Source organism: Ursus americanus, chromosome 21, assembly GCF_024610735.1.
Source record: "Ursus americanus isolate L20-20 chromosome 21, mUrsAme1.1.p, whole genome shotgun sequence".
Taxonomy (NCBI): Eukaryota; Metazoa; Chordata; class Mammalia; order Carnivora; family Ursidae; genus Ursus; species Ursus americanus.
The window spans coordinates 42,966,794-42,984,425 of NC_142147.1; the positions used below are offsets into that span (position 1 = coordinate 42,966,794).

Here is a 17,632-nt window from a genome sequence, read left to right on the forward strand (position 1 = left end):
CCGAGCCACCCAGGTGCCCCCCTTCCCTCTTTTTTAAACTCTAAAGAGATAAAACTGGTACATACAAAAATTCAATATGACACATAATGAAGGACTAGTTAATATGATATAGAGTGTCAGAAAAGCAGAGGTCAAAACTCACTAATTTAGTTAAGGAATGATTCCTGGAGAATCTGAGCTTGATTGTCAAGGCTATGATTACGCTTCCATAATGCAGTGATTATTCCAGTAACAGTCATTTTCATGTTCTGTTTTGTTTTGTTTTTTAGAGAGAGAGAGAGAGCGAGAGAGAATGAGGTGGGATGAGGGGGAGAGGGAGAGGGAAAATCTTAAACAGGCTCCATGCCCAGCACGGAGACTGACCCAGGGCTCAATCTCATGACCCTGAGATCATGCCCAAGCTGAAATCAAGAGTCAGACACTTAACTGACTGAGCCACCCAGGTGCTCCTCATTTGCATGTTTTGATATGCATGGAGATTATTTTAGAACTGCATGTTAGTATTTTTCAGTTAATTAGATATAGTCTTTTCCATAACAACATCCCATCTGTTGAAAGAAAAGCTGCCTCCAGGCCAAGTCAGCACAAGTTGAAAAGCAAAGAACACATTATGCATCTGTATCTTTCTTCTTTCCAATACACCTTCCCACCCAAGAAAAGCCTCATCCCTACCTATCCCTCCTACGCACAGCCATGGATTTTCACTTACTTTGGGCTCTATCTCAGCCAAGGCCTGAGAGGGATTTGTTCACTTAGCCTCTGTTAGGTCTACACTGTTGTTCTTTTTTTTTTTTTTTTTTTGGCAGAAATTCATTGTTCCCTTACCAACTCTACTAGAACCTTCTCTCCTATATTCATCACCCAGGGCCACTACATCTCCTCTTACCAAGAATAAATCTTTTGTCTACTCCAGGCAAATGGCAACTTTATACAATATCTACTGTAATGCTAAGTAAAAGAAGACTGATGGGAGAAGGCTACAGACATTTTCCAACATCAGGTATTCTGAGATGCCTGGAGCTCCTATAACTCTTTGGACAAAAAAAAAAAGATACTCTGTACTTAGACAAATAAATACTATAGGGGAAGGAACTCCATGTAGGGTACTCCAGGGGATAGTACAGAGTATAGCCTGGGAAAGTACAAAGCAGGAAGTAAGTATTGTATATGTGCAAAACATATTCATTATAATTGGAGTGCAGAAATACCTAGAAGTCAATGGTATTAAGTATTATGGTGGAATTCAGCAAAAAACAGAAGACAGACAATTCACCCATATCAGTGATTGAAGGGAAAAGGGAAGTTATGGATTCAGGCAAAGTGGAAGAGAGTCAAATGGGCATCCATGTGTCACAGTAGAAACAACACAGGGTTTGGGATCATAGGTGAGTTTAAATCCTACTTCTTCATCTAGCTAGTTATTCCACCTTTAACAAATTAACCAACTGATTAACCCATGTCTTGAGCCTCAGTTTCTTAGTAGGCAAAATGAGGTGACCTTACAAGTATGGCATAAGAATAGAGAATACATTCAAAAAATATCTAGGAGTGTCTGGTTCGCTATACGTATTCAGTGACACCATAAAATGAAACAAATTAATATGTATTCTTTCAGTTATTCTTTTTTTTAAGATTTTATTTATTTATTTGACAGAGGGAGAGAGAGCCAGCGAGAGAGGGAACACAAGCAGGGGGAGTGGGAGAGGAAGAAGCAGCCTCCCAGCGGAGGAGCCTGATGCGGGGCTCGATCCCAGAACACCGGGATCACGCCCTGAGCCGAAGGCAGACGCTTAACGACTGAGCCACCCAGGTGCCCCTCGTTCAGTTATTCTTACACCTACACCATTAGTAGTCCCAGATACTACATTTATTTCCAAAAAGGGATTATGAAATAGACTGATGGTCAGATGGTAAGACAAAGAATGGGAGAAGTAAACCCTTTGGGTTAAAATATATCCAGGCAATTGGAGATTTGTAATTTCCAACTGATTATAATCTATAAATGGATGGAAGTTAAAAATCAAAGTATGATCAACTTTGGAATCCAATCAGAACTGCACAGAAAGCAGTAAGCATAGTTATTATAAGTTGGAAGAGGAAAAGGTCTAACTAGATTGTAGAGTCTCCCACATGCTGAACTGATGAGCTGTAGACAAACTGGTAGATTTCCTAATGAAGTAAATAATGTCCTGGCATGAAACCCAGAAGATTCTAGTAGGAAGTCTGGGGGAAAAGGACCTAAGGAGAAATCTTAAGAAGAAGAAAGTTTACTGCCAAAGCCCAAAATTCATGTTCCCATGAATAGCCTCACCAACGACACACAGACTTATAGACTGGATCTCCATCTTTAGAAAACTATATAGAGCTTTGCTGTCCAATATGGCAACCACTAACCACATATGGCAATTTAAATTCATTAAAATAAAAAAAATTACTTCAGTTTCTCAATAATACCTAGCCATATTCCAAGTGCTCAGTAGCCAAATGTGGCTAGTGGCTACAATACTGGAAAGCACAGATACAGAATATATCCATCATCACAGAATGTTCTACTAGATGGCACTAAATAGAGATCCAAAGTAACATAACAAAGATCTTATGGGTGAATGAGGAAAAGACAGAAAATTAGGGGCATGAGTCAGTTAAAGGGGGAGAGAAACAGAATAGAGCTTTGAACAGAGAAAATGAATAGTGGTCAGAACTATCTTACACATCTCAGTAAGCTAAGGAAGACGAATAGAAAAATAAAGAAAGGCACCTGGGTTTAGCCAAATTAGAGGGAGCAGAAGCCAGACTGCAAGTGGTAAGACATGTAAGAGAATTTGAAGTAAAGGCAATGAGTGGAGATTATAATTGGTATATAAGCAATTGCAAGAGAGAAGACAGTATAGTGTATAGAAACACTGAAAAAGTCCTATGAAATGGTATGAAATTATTTCAAAGGAGTTTTTTTTTCAAAGAAGATTTAAGTAAACAAAAATATAAGATATAACTGTACAAAAAGAAAAAAATACATACACATGCTTGCTTACGCCAACTTAATTTGTAACAGGTCAGTTTCAATCAGAATTCCACAGGGATTTTATCTCTGAACTTATGAAATTATTTTAAAGGATGCATGGCAAAAGAGGAACAACAATATAAAAGAAAATTCTTAAAGAAAAAAGTTTCTAAGACCAGTAATATGACTTAAGCATTTCATTTTATACCTTCCTTTCATTAAAATCCCAATGAAAGGACTCAACCAGGGTGATATGTAAAATTCTCTGTAATTGTAGGGAAATGTCAAGAGAAACACACCTGAAGCATACAAATTACGGGATGCAGAGAACAGAGGCAAAGAGCTCTGTAGTTCATCTCCTACCCCCCTTTCCTCTCACAACCATCAATTTGTTCTCCATATTTACGGGTTTGATTCTGCATTTTGTTTATTCATTTGTTTTGTTTATTTAGATTCCACATGAGTAAAGTCATATGGTATTTGTCTTTCTCAGTCTTATTTCACTTAGCATAGTACCCTCTAGAGGTCCAACAATGTCACAAATAGCAAAATCTCATCGTTTTATAGCTGCGTAATATTCTATTGTGTATATGTACACATCTTACTTATGCATTTGTCTATCAATGGATACTTAGGTTGCCTCTAGATCTTGGCTATTATAAATAATGCTGCAAAAAATATATGGGTGCATACATCTTTCTGAATTAGTGTTTTTGTTTTCTTCATACTCACTGATGGAATTATCAGATCATAAGGTATTTCTATTTTTAATTTTTTAAGGAATCTCTCTACTGTTTTCCACAGTAGCTGTACCAGTTTATATTACCACTGGCAGTACACTAGGGTTCCTTTTTCCTCCACATCTTAACCAATACAATGTTTTAAGTTTAAATTTTTTTAAAAAAAGCAAATTGTAAATAGATGCATATAAAAATTGTGTGTGTGTGTGCACACACATGCGTATCTGTGCAAGGGAATTTCTGGAAAGATATAGATCCAACCATGAACAGTAGTGGTCTTTGGATGATATCTTGAGAGAAGAGTATACTTCCTACTTTATACATTTTTTAATTGCTTGAATATTTTCTAATAAGTATTTCTATTTCAAAGGAAAAAGGATAGGGATTCCTGGCTGGCTCAGTCAGTACAGCATAAGACTCTTGATCTCAGGGTCATGAGTTCAAGTCCCACACTGGGTATAGAGATTACTTTAAAAAAAGAAAAAAGGAAAAATGTTAGAGAGCCCCCCTAATGCTGGTCCTGAACTGCACCTTTCCATATCAAACTGCATCTAGATTGATATGGAAATCCTTTGATGTGTTTTTTTCCATGACAGTCTCTTCAACTAGGTGTGCTCAGGATGATGGCACTTACTCAAATAAAAAAAAAATTATTTAGGGGCGCCTGGGTGGCACAGCGGTTAAGCGTCTGCCTTCGGCTCAGGGCGTGATCCCGGCGATCTGGGATCGAGCCCCACATCAGGCTCTTCTGCTATGAGCCTGCTTCTTCCTCTCCCACTCCCCCTGCTTGTGTTCCCTCTCTCGCTGCCTGTCTCTATCTCTGTCAAATAAATAAATAAAATCTTTAAAAAAAAAAATTATTTAAAAAAACCTTAGGAGCACCTGGGTAGCTCAGAAGGTTGAGAATATGCTTTTGGTTTGGGTCATGATCTCAGGATCCTGGGATTGAGCCCTACCTCGGGCTCCCTGCTCAAGCAGGGAGTCTGCTTCTTCCTCCTCCTCTGCCCATACCCCCAACTTGTGCTCTCCCTCACGCTCTCTCCCTCAAATAAACAAAATCTTAAAAAAAAAAAAAATTAAACTTAAAGTACTGTAGACATTTTCCCATGTCAGTACAAATAAAGCTACTCTAGTCACAGAATGGATGAACCATAATTTTGGCAACTAGGCATCTTAATAGAGTTTTGCACTCCTATCCCAAAAGCTGAGTTACTTACTTGCCAAAATTCAGTTGTGTTCTCAACCTCTTTAGTTCAGTTGGTGTTTATAACCATATACTTTAATTAAATATTTAGTTAATAAAATGCGTGCTGAAGAGAGATTTAAAAAATTTTCTTCTGACATGAGAGACTATGGCCTATGAGAAACAAACTGAGGGCTACAGAGGGGAGGGGGGTGGGGGAATGGGATAGGCCGGTGATGGGTAGTAAGGAGGGCACATATTGCATGGTGCACTGGGTGTTATACACAACTAATGAATCATCGAGCCTTACATCGAAAACTGGGGATGTACTGTATGGTGACTAACATAATATAATAAAAAATCATTATAAAAAAAAATTTTTCTTCTGAGTAGAGTTGACAATGTTACATTAGTTTCAGGTGCACACCAGAGCACACCTAGTTAAAACTGGCCACCTCTAGCCAAGGACAAACACTGTCCACTGCAGGCAAGGAGAGCCTCTGCAGATGGCTGGCCTGAAGGACAGAGCAGCCAAAACACAACAGCAAAGTGCACGTAGCACACACAAGAGACACTCCCTGAAGCACCAGGCCCCGGACAATATATGACCTCTTCTTTATAACACTATTACTCTCAGGAGCATGAAACATAACAAGTTTTTCTAATATAGAAGAAGACCGAGATTTAAAATGCCAAGGAAAGGAATCCATTCCAAAAGAAAGAACCAGAAAAGGTCATTGCCAGAGATCTAATCAAAACAGATACAAGTAATATGCCTGATGAAGAATTTAAAGCAACAATCATAGGGCTATTGGCTGGGCTTGAGGAAAAAAATGGAAGACTTCAGGGAGGCCCTACCACAGAGATAAACGAGTTAAAAAACAATCAGTCAGAAATGAAAAACAAAATTACTAAGATCTGAAACAGATTGGATGTAATGACCACAAGGATGAAAGAAGAAGAGGAACAAATAAGTGATATAGAAGGTAGAATAATGGAAAATAATGAAGGTGAACAAAAGAGAGAAGGAATAATTATGGATCATGAGAATAGACTTAGGGAACTCAGTGATTCCACTGAACGTAATAACATTTGTTTTACAGGAGTCCTAGAAGAATAACAAATATTGTTAAAATGTCTATATTCCCCAAAGCAATCTACACATTTAATGCAATCCCATCAAAACACCAACAGTATTTTTCACAGAGGTAGAACAAACAATCCTAAAATTTGTATGGAACAACAAAAGATGCCAAATAGCCACAGCAAACCTGAAAAAGAAAAGTAAAGCTGGAGGCATCACAATTCCAGACTTCAAGTTATATTACAAAGCTGTACTGATCAGACAGTATGGTACTGGCACAAAAACAGACACATAGATCAATAAAACAGAATAGAAAACCCAGAAATGAACCTACAACCATATGGTCAATTAATCTTCACAAAGCAGGAAAGAATACCCAATATTAAAAAGACAGTCTCTTCAACAAATGCTGTTGGGAACACTGGACAGCAACACTGGACCACTTTTTACACCATACATAAAAGTAAATTCAAAATGGATGAAAGACCTAAATGTGAGACAGGAAACCATCAAAATCCTAGAGAAGAGCACAGGCAGTAACCTCTTTGACACTGGCCATAGCAACATTTTTCTAGATATGCCTCCCGAGGCAAGGGAAACAAAAGTGAAAATAAATGATTGTGACCTCAACAAAATTTCCTTCTGCACAGCGAAGGAAATAATCAACAAAACTAAAAGGCACCTATGGAATGGGAGATTTTTAAAACCACATACCCAATAAAGGGTTAGTGTCCAAAATCTATGAAGAACTTACCAAACTCAATATCCAAAAAATAAATAATCCAAGTAAAAAGTGGGCAGAAGACCACGGATAGACATTTTTCCAAAGAAGACATCCAGATGGCCAACAGACACATGAAAACATGCTCGAAATCGCTCATCATCAGGTAAATACAAATCAAAATTACAATGAGATGTCACCTCACACCAGTCAGAATGGCTAAAATTCTGGAAACAACAGGTGTTGGCAAGGATGCAGAAAAAGGGGAACCCTCTTATACTCTTGGTGGGAATGTAAACTGGTACAACCACTCTGAGAAACACTATGGAGTTTCCTCAAAAAGTTAGAAATAGAACTACCCTATGATCAAGAAATTGCATTACCAGGTATTTACCCAAAGGATACAAAAATACTGATTTGAAGCAATGCATGCACCCTGATATTTATAGCAGCATTATCAACAATAGTCAAATTATGGAACAGCCCAAATGTCCATTGACTGATAAGTGGATAAAGATATGGGATACACACACTGGAATATCAGCCATAAAAAAGAGTGAAATCTTGCCATTTGGAGCTACAGTGTATTATGCTAAGTGAAATAAGTCAGAAAAAGAAAAATACCATATGATTTTCATTCATATGTGGAATTTAAGAAACAAGACAGATGAACATGAGGGAGGTGGGTAAGAGAGTGGCTAACCATTAACTATAGAGAATAAACTGATGGTAACTGGAGGGGAGGTGGACAGGGGTTGAATAGGTGATAGAAATTAAGGAGGGCACTTGTGATGAGCACTGGGTGTTGTATGTACGTGTTGAATCACTAAATTCTATACCTGAAACTAATATGATACTGTATGTTAATTAACTGGAATTTAAATAAAAATTTGGAGAAAAAAATGAAAAAAAATTTGAGCATCGTTGACACACAATGTTACATTAGTTTCAGGTGTACAACATAGTAATTCAAACTCTATACCATGTTACGTCAGCACACGTTTAACTACCATCTGCCACCATACAATATTATAATATTGACTGTATTCCCTATGCTATGCCTTTTACTCCCATGACTTACTCATTCCATACCTGGAAGCCTGTATCTCCCACTCCCCTTCACCCATGCTGCCCATCCCTCCACTTCCTTCCCTCTGGCAACCATCAGTTTGTTCTCCATATCCATAGGTCTGATTCTGCTTTGTGTTTCTTTACTCATTTGTTTTGGTTTATTTATTTATTTTTTTGATTCCACATATAAGTGAAGTCATATGGACCTAAAGTGAATTATGCTAAGTGAAATAAGTCAGACTGAGAAAGACTAAGAAAGTTGTTTTAAATGAAAACTAAGTTAAAAGTTTTAGAAAAATAGGAAAATGTGTTACTTAAAAACCTGTTTTTGTATTAGGAAGAGAACCGTAAAAGCCTATTAAAAACATAAAATTTCTACAAAGATTCTGCACTCACATTGGTCTGCAAATGTTTTGCTTCACTTTAAAAAGATTAGCAATGGATACTGTAGATAGTGCATTATGAGTGTGGCTTATGTAAGAAGGACAATGCTAAACTCCAACAGATCATATTCAAATAAAGTCTTTAGTACTGTATCAGAAAATTAATGAATATTCATATATACGTTATAAAGTTTAAAAAAAAGTCTCACATGTGTGTATATTTTTTATGATCCCTCATAACCACCTTTTAAAAAAAGTAACAATTTATAAATCAAATAAGCAGCTTCTACGGTATGTTTTTGCATAATTTTATATTTCTTTTTTAAAGATTTTATTTATTTGAGAGAGAAAGAGCATGCATATGAGCACGTGAGCAGGGGAGAGGGGAGGGCAGAAGGGGAGGGGCAGAGAGAGAATCTCAAGCAGACTCCGTGCTGAGCGAGGAGCCCCACACAGGGCTCGATCTCAGAACCCCGAGATCATGACCTGAGCCAAAACCAAGAGTTGGACACTGAACCAACGGAGCTACCCAAGCACCCATAATTTTGTATTTCTGTAAGATACATTTCTAAAAGAAGTGTTAAATAAAACTATAAGTGTATATAATTTACATATTCATATCCATTGTCAAACTGCCCTCCAAAGTAATTTTTATCAAGTTGCATTCCTACCCAGAACATAAAGTACCTGTCTTCAAACTCATCTACGCTGACTAGGATCATTCTAAAATTTTTGCCCTTATAACTAAAGAGTACCTCGTTATTTTATAATTTGCAATTTTCTGATTGTAAAATAGAGCATTTTTATACATGTATATGTACCAGCTATGTATTTTGTGGTTTCTTCTTTGGTGAATTCTTTATTTGTATCCTTTACACATATTTTTTCCCTTGTTTTTCTTTTCTTTTCTTTTTTTTTTTTGTTATGTTAGTCACCATACAGTACATCATTAATTTTTGATGTAGTGTTCAATAATTCATTATTTACATATAATACCCAGTGCTCATTACAGCACGTGCCCTCCTTTATACCCATCACTGGGCTACCCCATCCTTCCACCCTCTCCCCTACGAAACCCTCAGATTGTTTCCCAGAGTCCATAGTCTCTCATGGTTTGTCTCCCCTATTGATTTCCCCCACTTCAGTTTTCTCTTCCTTCCCCTAATGTCTGCCGTGCTATTGCTTATGTTCCACATATGAGTGAAACCATATGATAATTGTCTTTCTCTGCTTGACTTATTTTACTTAGCATAATCCCCTCCATCTATGTCGATGCAAGGGTGGGTATTCACCCCTTCTGATGGCTGAATAATATTCCATTGTATATATGAACCACATCTTCTTTATCCATTCATCTGTTGAAGGGCACCTCAGCTCCTTCCACAGTTTGGCTATTGTGGACATTGCTGCTATGAACATCAGAGTACATGTGCCCCTTCTTTTCACTACATCTGTATCTTTGGGGTAAATACCCAGTACTGCAATTGCTGGGTCATAGGGTAGCTCTATTTTTAACTTTTTGAGGAACTTCCATACTATTTTCCAAAGTGGCTGTACCAGCTTGCATTCCCACCAACAGTGTAAGAGGGTTTCCCTTTCTCCAAATCCTCGCCAACATTTGTTGTTTCCTGCCTTGTTAATTTTTGCCATTCTAACTGGTGTATCCTTTAAACACATTTTAGTTGCACTACCATTTTATTTTAAGTGGCTTATAGAAGTCATTTATAAATTTAGAGCATTAAGGCTTTACAGTATTTTCTTCCCCTCAAATCATCACTTTTTTTTTCAAGTCATCACTTTTTATTGTCACGTGTCATCTTCATTTACAGTGCTTTCGACAAAATTTTTGAAAACATATTATGAAGTCAAATCTCGGATTTTTTCCATTATAGAGTCTGGCCTTGATGTCATTTTAAGAAAGACTTTCCAAAATCCAGTATTATACAAATAGTATCCTTAACTCTTAAGAAAATCTCTTCATACCACTGATTTAAAAAGCCACCTTGTTATCAAATACTAAGTTCTCATATACACACTGGTGTATTTCTGTACTTTCTCTATTGCTCCAGTCATCTATTTCACTGCCCTTATAACAGACCAATCTCCCCCATGGATAACAGGCAACATTCTTTAATATTAAAAATTGAATAAAGCAGTATATAAAATGACTAATACACACGACCAAGTATGCAATTCAGAAATACAAAAATAGTTCAGCAATAGGAAATCTTTACTATAAATTCTTACAGAATTTTTCTTCTATAAATTTTATGTGAGGAAAAAAATGTAAAAAGAAAAAAATAATTGCCTTAAAAGATGCTGAATATATATAAAATCCAAAAGCCTTTCATGCTTAAAATATATGCATCCATGGGTACAATACATAGAGCTAGGAATAGAAAAAAACAGGCACATTTAGTGTGAAACACCTGAAAATGTCCTGTGATATCAGAGTGAAAAAAAATTATAGCAATCGTTCAATATAGATATGGAAACTGTAGTTGATAAAGTAGAACTGAAAACAAGAAGAGGTAAGAAGGAATATAAATACGGAAAATACAAATTTTATATTTATATTTTATAAATTTTTTTAATTTTTTTAATTTACATTTATATTTTATATAAATTTTATATATTTTAGCAAATATAAATTTGCTACATCTAGCAAATATTTTGCCTTTCCCATCTAGGTACAGAGGAATCTACATCTCCCAGATTCCCATGAAGCCAAGTGACTGAATTTTGGCCAATCAGAAGTAACGTGTCACAAATGCTACTTCTAAGGGGATCCCTCCTACATTGTTGGTGGGAATGCAAGTTGGTACAGCCACTCTGGAAAACAGTGTGGAGGTCCCTTAAAAAGTTAAAAATTGAGCTACCCTATGATCCAGCCATTGCACTACTGGGTGTTTACCCCAAAGATACAGACGTAGTGAAGAGAAGGGCCATATGCACCCCAATGTTCATAGCAGCAATGTCCACAATAGCTAAATCGTGGAAGGAGCCGAGATGCCCTTCAACAGATGACTGGAGTAAGAAGTTGTGGTCCATATATACAATGGAATATTACTCAGCTATCAGAAAGAACGAATTCTCAACATTTGCTGCAAAATGGACGGCACTGGAGGAGATAATGGTAAGTGAAATAAGTCAAGCAGAGAAAGACAACTATCATATGATTTCTCTCATCTATGGAACATAAGAACTAGGATGATCGGTAGGGGAAGAAAGGGATAAAGAAAGGGAGGGGTAATCAGAAGGGGGAATGAAACATGAGAGACTATGGACTATGAGAAACAAACTGAGGGCCTCAGAGGGGAGGGGGGTGGGGGAATGGGCTAGACCGGTGATGGGTAGTAAGGAGGGCACGTATTGCATGGTGCACTGGGTGTTATACGCAACTAATGAATCACCGAACTTTACATCGGAAACCGGGATGTACTGTATGGTGACTAACATAATATAATAAAAAATCATTTAAAAAAAAAAAAAACTACTTCTAGACTAGTCCATTAAAAATGTCCTTAGAGATCCCCATCCATTTTATCTTTGTGTGTGTGTGTGTGTGTGTGTGTGTGTGTGTGTAGTGTTTGTCTGTCTCTACGTCCTCCCTCTCTTTTTCACTGGCTGGCTTCAGAGGACTCAGCATAGGACTTGAAGGCAATGGTGAGTCCTAAGAGATGATGAAGCCAACAGATGAAATATGGCTGCATATCTGAATGGCAGCATGCAACAGAAGCCCCAGATAACCTCACACTGGACTGTGATGTGTACAAGGAACAATTTTTATTGATTTTATTCACTGAGGCTTTGTTAAAGTAATTAGAGAATTGTTGAAAACCTACTAGAATAAGAGAGTACAATAAGATGACTAGATAGATGATAAATATATGCAAATATTTTTTCTACATACCAACAATAACCAAATATCTAAAAGGAAATAAAGATATATAGTAAGGAAAACAGCACAGCATTGGCTTAGGAATAAGTAAATAGATCAGTGGAACAAAAAAACAGAGGACAGAAACAAGATTCTTGCACACATAGGACTTGGCATGTTACAGAGGTGGCATTACAATCAATAGAGAAGAAATGGATTAACATACAGTACTGGGAAATCTCCATGTGGAAAAAAAATGCCTAATACATCATATTTTAAAATTAAAGTACAGATGGATTATAGGAGAAGACTGAAAAACAGAACCTTAAAACTATTAAAAAATAATACAGGAGATTATCTTTATGGCCTCCATTAGGGGAAGATTTAGTAAACAAGACTACAATAAAGAAAAACTGTAATGGAAAAGATGGGTGAATTTGACACTACTAGTAAAAACTTCTGGGTAAGAGAAGGCACTACAAAGGTAAAAGGCAAGGGACAGTCTGGGAAAAGATAACAAAAACACACATTATAGAAAAATGGTTAATGCTTAGTATATAAAGAAGTTCTACAAGTCAATAAGAAAAAGACAAATAACCTTACCTCAAAGCACGGGTTAAAAAATATATGAGCAGCTAATTCACACAAGAGAAAAACTGAATGGTTCATTCATTTCTGGAAAAATGCTCAGTCTTACTAGGCAAACTAAAACAATTTCAAGAGCATTTCTCTTCCATCACACCGGCAAAAAATTATCAAGGGCAATATCACAAACTTAAGTTGGAGACGATCAAGAGAATAAGGAAACAGAAAATCTCAGACATTGTTAGTAGAGGTATAAACTGACTCTACCACTTTCAAGAACGGTTTGAGTATCTAGTAAAATAAGGTGTGTACTCCTAAGCTCCAGCAATTTTATTACTACGTACAAATCCTTGACGAACTCCTATACGCATGTACATGGAAACATACCCTGCTACTATAGGAGACAGCAAAGAACAGAAACAATCTAAATGGCCATCAGTAGTAGGGGAAGAGTTAAATAAAATGTGGCAAATTCAAAACATGAAACACTATACAGCAGTTTAAAAAAATGGAACTATATTACATAACAGATTTACCAAGGACAAATCTCAGAAAAATGTTGAGTAATACAAGCAAGTTGCAGAACAGAATGTAAAGAATACTACCTCTGAAAAAATAAAAACACCTTTTTAAACAGATGCATAAATGTTTACAAAAGATGTTTAAAAAATGAACTGGAGGGACATATGATGAATTTATGACTGATGACTGTTGTTGCTTCTCAGAGCAAGAGGCAGATAGGGGGAAAGTGAACTGAGAATGAGAAATAGAGAATTTGTGCTTAAGATAGTTTATCTCTTTCATCAAAAAAATGAAAACGTCAAAATATTAACAATGATCAATTCTGGGTGGTAGGCATTTGTTGTATCATTCCCTTTACTTTCCCATATTCTTAACTTTGTCAACAGAAAGAACAAAAGTATTTCTTGAAATAAAAACTTGATTCTCCATCCTGAAAGAGATCACATATGCCAGGAAAGAGTGATCTAAAATGGTCAAGACTGAGACGTACTCTAACAAAATAACTTTAAAATTAAAGAACCTACTAGGAGACCAGAACAAAATGTAAAGCTAATTATACATAACGGAAAATATCAAGTTGGCATCACACTTCTTCATAACACTATTCAACATTTCAACATTAATACTATACTACAATAAACTTAAGGAAAGAACGGCCAATTATGAACGAGGTAGACTTGGGGGGACATTATTTGTGTGAACTCTTTGTGAGGAAACTGCTAGAGGACAAACATCAGCCAACTAAGATATATCTAGAGAAATTTCAGCAAAAGGAAATTTTGGAAAACCCTAAATATATTTGACTATAGAATGAAGATGAAATGAAAGGCTGGGATAAATGTGACAGTAGAGCACGTAAATATAATATGCCTTGACAACATAAAAAGCATACAACTAACAAAATTTGGGAAGAGAAGGTGGGAGGTGAAACAAGCCTACTTATTGACTCATCTGTAATAAGTAAAAAATCAAAGGCTAGTTTTTAAAGCCAACTAATCAAGTAATAGAAGGAATAAATATTGTCTACAGAAACAGAGCACTAGAACAAAAGAAAAATGTTCCTAGTTATTACAAAACTATAGTATTAAATGACCAAAATAAAAGGCTAGGTAAATAGGTAAGTGAAAGTCTTTTTTAAAAACTGTAAAAATCAGAAAATGTCATATAAAACAATATACAGAATTAAGCCCAAACGTATCAAAAATGTATTTGGACTTTCACCTATTAACTTGAAAAATGATATTCAGATTGGTTCACAGAGCAAAACTCAATTCTATACTTAAAAGTGAGTTTTAAAAATTGAAAATAAAAGGACGAAGAAAGAGCTTTAAAAAAGCAGAAAAAGGCAAGAAACAGATGCTCCCCTAGGGCATTCACAAATAAGGCAGGCTGCTGACATCTTGATTTTAGTCCTATAAGACCCACTTTCCAACTGTTGACCTCTAGAGCTATAAGATGATAAACTCACGTTGTTTTCAGCCAGTAAATTTGTGGTAATTTGTTACAGTAGCAATAAAAACCTAATATAGAAAGCAGTCTGCTACAACCTTTCTGGAAGGAAATTGGCAATTGCTAACAAAACTACATATGTACTTACTCAGCAATCCTACATCCAAGAATCTATCCTAAAAATACACCCTCGACAATATGAAAAAACATACACACAAGGTTATTTACTGAAGCACTGGTCCTAATTGTAAAATAGTGCAAACATCCTAAAAGTCCACATGTCAAAGAGTGGTTGAATAAATTACCATAACATCCAGATAATGGAGTAATTTGCAGCTATTTAAAAAAATGAGGAAGATCCCCATGACTAATATGGAGTGTATTTACAGCTAAGTGCAAAAAAGCAAAATGCAAAGAGTATCTATGGTACGCTACTCTTTATGTAGCATACAAGGAGATAAAAGAAACTGTGTATATGTCAGCTAATTTGTACAAAAGAAACATAAAAAGGACAAACCTGAAAATAAAGAGATTGGTATTCTATAAGAAGTGGGTAAGAAAGGGGTAGGAAGAAATTAGGGAACATAAATAGGATGGTGGGGATGAGGAGAAACTAACACATTTCTCGGGATATATTTTTCTATAGCTTTGATTCTTAAAAGCATAGTAATGTTTCAGATACAAAAATAAATAAATAATTAAAACCAACCAAGATGTGGTAGGAACCCAAAATAGAACACAAGTAGTAACAAATGAACCTAAAAGAGCTAACGTAGGTAACTTTGGAAAATAATATTTTGACTGAATACTGCAAGACTAAAGACAAAAAGAACCATATACAAATAATGTAATCTAGTTAGTAAATATGTTTCTCACAGAGGAATAGTTTGGAAATTCTGAAACTACTTAATGGGTATACTAAAACGGAGCACATAAGTAAATACATTGTTTCTCACTGTCGGAAAAAGAAATTACAGATAAGTAAAGGAGAAAGGCTAAAATAAACCCTGTTGAGTAGGACTAGAATCAAGATATTAAAATAAACTGGGGCGCCTGGGTGGCACAGCGGTTAAGCGTCTGCCTTTGGCTCAGGGTGTGATCCCAGCGTTGTGGGATCGAGCCCCACGTCAGGCTCCTCTGCTATGAGCCTGCTTCTTCCTCTCCCACTCCCCCTGCTTGTGTTCCCTCTCTCGCTGGCTGTCTCTGTCTCTGTCAAATAAATAAAATCTTTAAAAAAAAAAAAGATATTAAAATAAACTGATAATATATAAAAAGACAGAGGCAGAAATAAATATAGAAATGTGAGTATACCTGTATGTATTGCTATACATACATATAGTTTCCAGCTCCATCTGCTGTGAGGGCCTAGGAACAACGACATCCTGGTAGCAATGAGCACACATAGCACCCAGACCTTGGTTTCCAAACGTCATTTCCCAATAAAAGGAACCATAGCTCCTAGGAGGAACAGTTGATTCAAGGCTAGGGCAAGGAAAACAAGATGAACCTGGAATACCTGGAACCAGGGAGGAAGGAAGTGCTCAAAAATGGATGGAGGCATGTTAAAAGGTCAAAGAAACCAACTGGAAGGAGATCCTGATGGTCAAAGCCAGAAGAATTTGAGCAAAAAATGATTCATTGGATTTACCTCACCCAGGAAAAATTAAAATCCATGATTTATAAAGAAGTAATTGAATATATAAATAAATAGTAGATAAGGAAGAGCCCTTCTCTATAGGACAATCCTAACTAATATACATGAAGACAACAGGGAAATGGAAAAATCAACATTAGGCCAAAACCACATCAACAACTGTTGCAGACAAGACCCAATGGGCCAATGGATGCTAAAATCAATAGGAAAAAGTTTCAGAAGAAACTGAATAGTCTCAAAGTATCTCTCCCAAGATATTTATCAATTACAAATAGAAAAACAGTAACTTTACAATGGAGAAACCAGGCAGACACCACCTTTACAAGTGATCAAAGTTGTCATCCGTAATAAGCCATATCAATATTATGAATTCTTTGGTATGTTGCACTGAGAGAACATAACATTATTGCTGTGGCACTCTTTCCAAAAACGCATTACTTCAATCTAATCATGACAAAACATCCGATAAATCCAAACTGGGTGCAAGCAGATGTAATGAACCGTTTTTCCAGAGTCAAGCATATCTGAAGACACTGGGAGAGATTTCTCTAAGACAATAAAATCAACAGATTAGGGGCGCCTGGGTGGCACAGTCGTTACGCGTCTGCCTTTGGCTCAGGGCGTGATCCCAGCGTTCTGGGATTGAGCCCCGTATCAGGCTCCTCTGCTGGGAGCCCGCTTCTTCCTCTCCCACTCCCCCTGCTTGTGTTCCCTCTCTCGCTGGCTGTCTCTCTCTCTGTCGAATAAATAAATAAAATCTTTAAAAAAAAAAAAAATCAACAGATTACCTTAATGTGTCTGAGTGTTAAGAGATTTAGACAATAGATGGGGAGTTGGGAATTGAGTTAGGAATATGTATATAGAAAACTAAGGGAAAAAACAAACACCACCACCCCTCAAATTATTAACTCCAGGAAAAATAAAAGTCATATAGAAAAAGTAATCTTGGTATATACACAGCATGTGTATATAGCACTTAATAGCCATAATACTGTAAACACTGAACAGTGATTCAATCAAAATTATGATACCAGTGAGATGGGCAGACAGGAAGTGTGTGTGTGTGTGTGTGTGTGTGTGTGTGTGTGCAGGTACATGTGTGCACCTGCACACACACTCATTTGATTCAGGTTAAGTACTAAATTCTTATTTTCTTAAAAGATACTGGATGAGGACTAAACCTGGAAAAACAATTAAGAAATAGCAACATACACATATTTGTTAAAGAAATAAAGGAAACATCAAAAAAAGCTGCAAAAGCAAAGAAAGTCAACCCCTCAAAGGAGAGGGAAATTGAGGAGGAGGACAAGAGACTGCCTTTTTAAGGGAATAAGCCTTGTAAAACTACTTGACTCTTTA

At 36.5% G+C, this 17,632-nt stretch overlaps 1 protein-coding gene across 7 annotated transcripts in view; it reads right to left on the minus strand.

The window, feature by feature from the left end:
- Nucleotides 1-17,632, minus strand: part of ZNF527 (zinc finger protein 527) — a 30,281-nt gene that overhangs the window by 3,956 nt on the left and 8,693 nt on the right. The gene's annotated exons all lie outside the window — the stretch shown is intronic.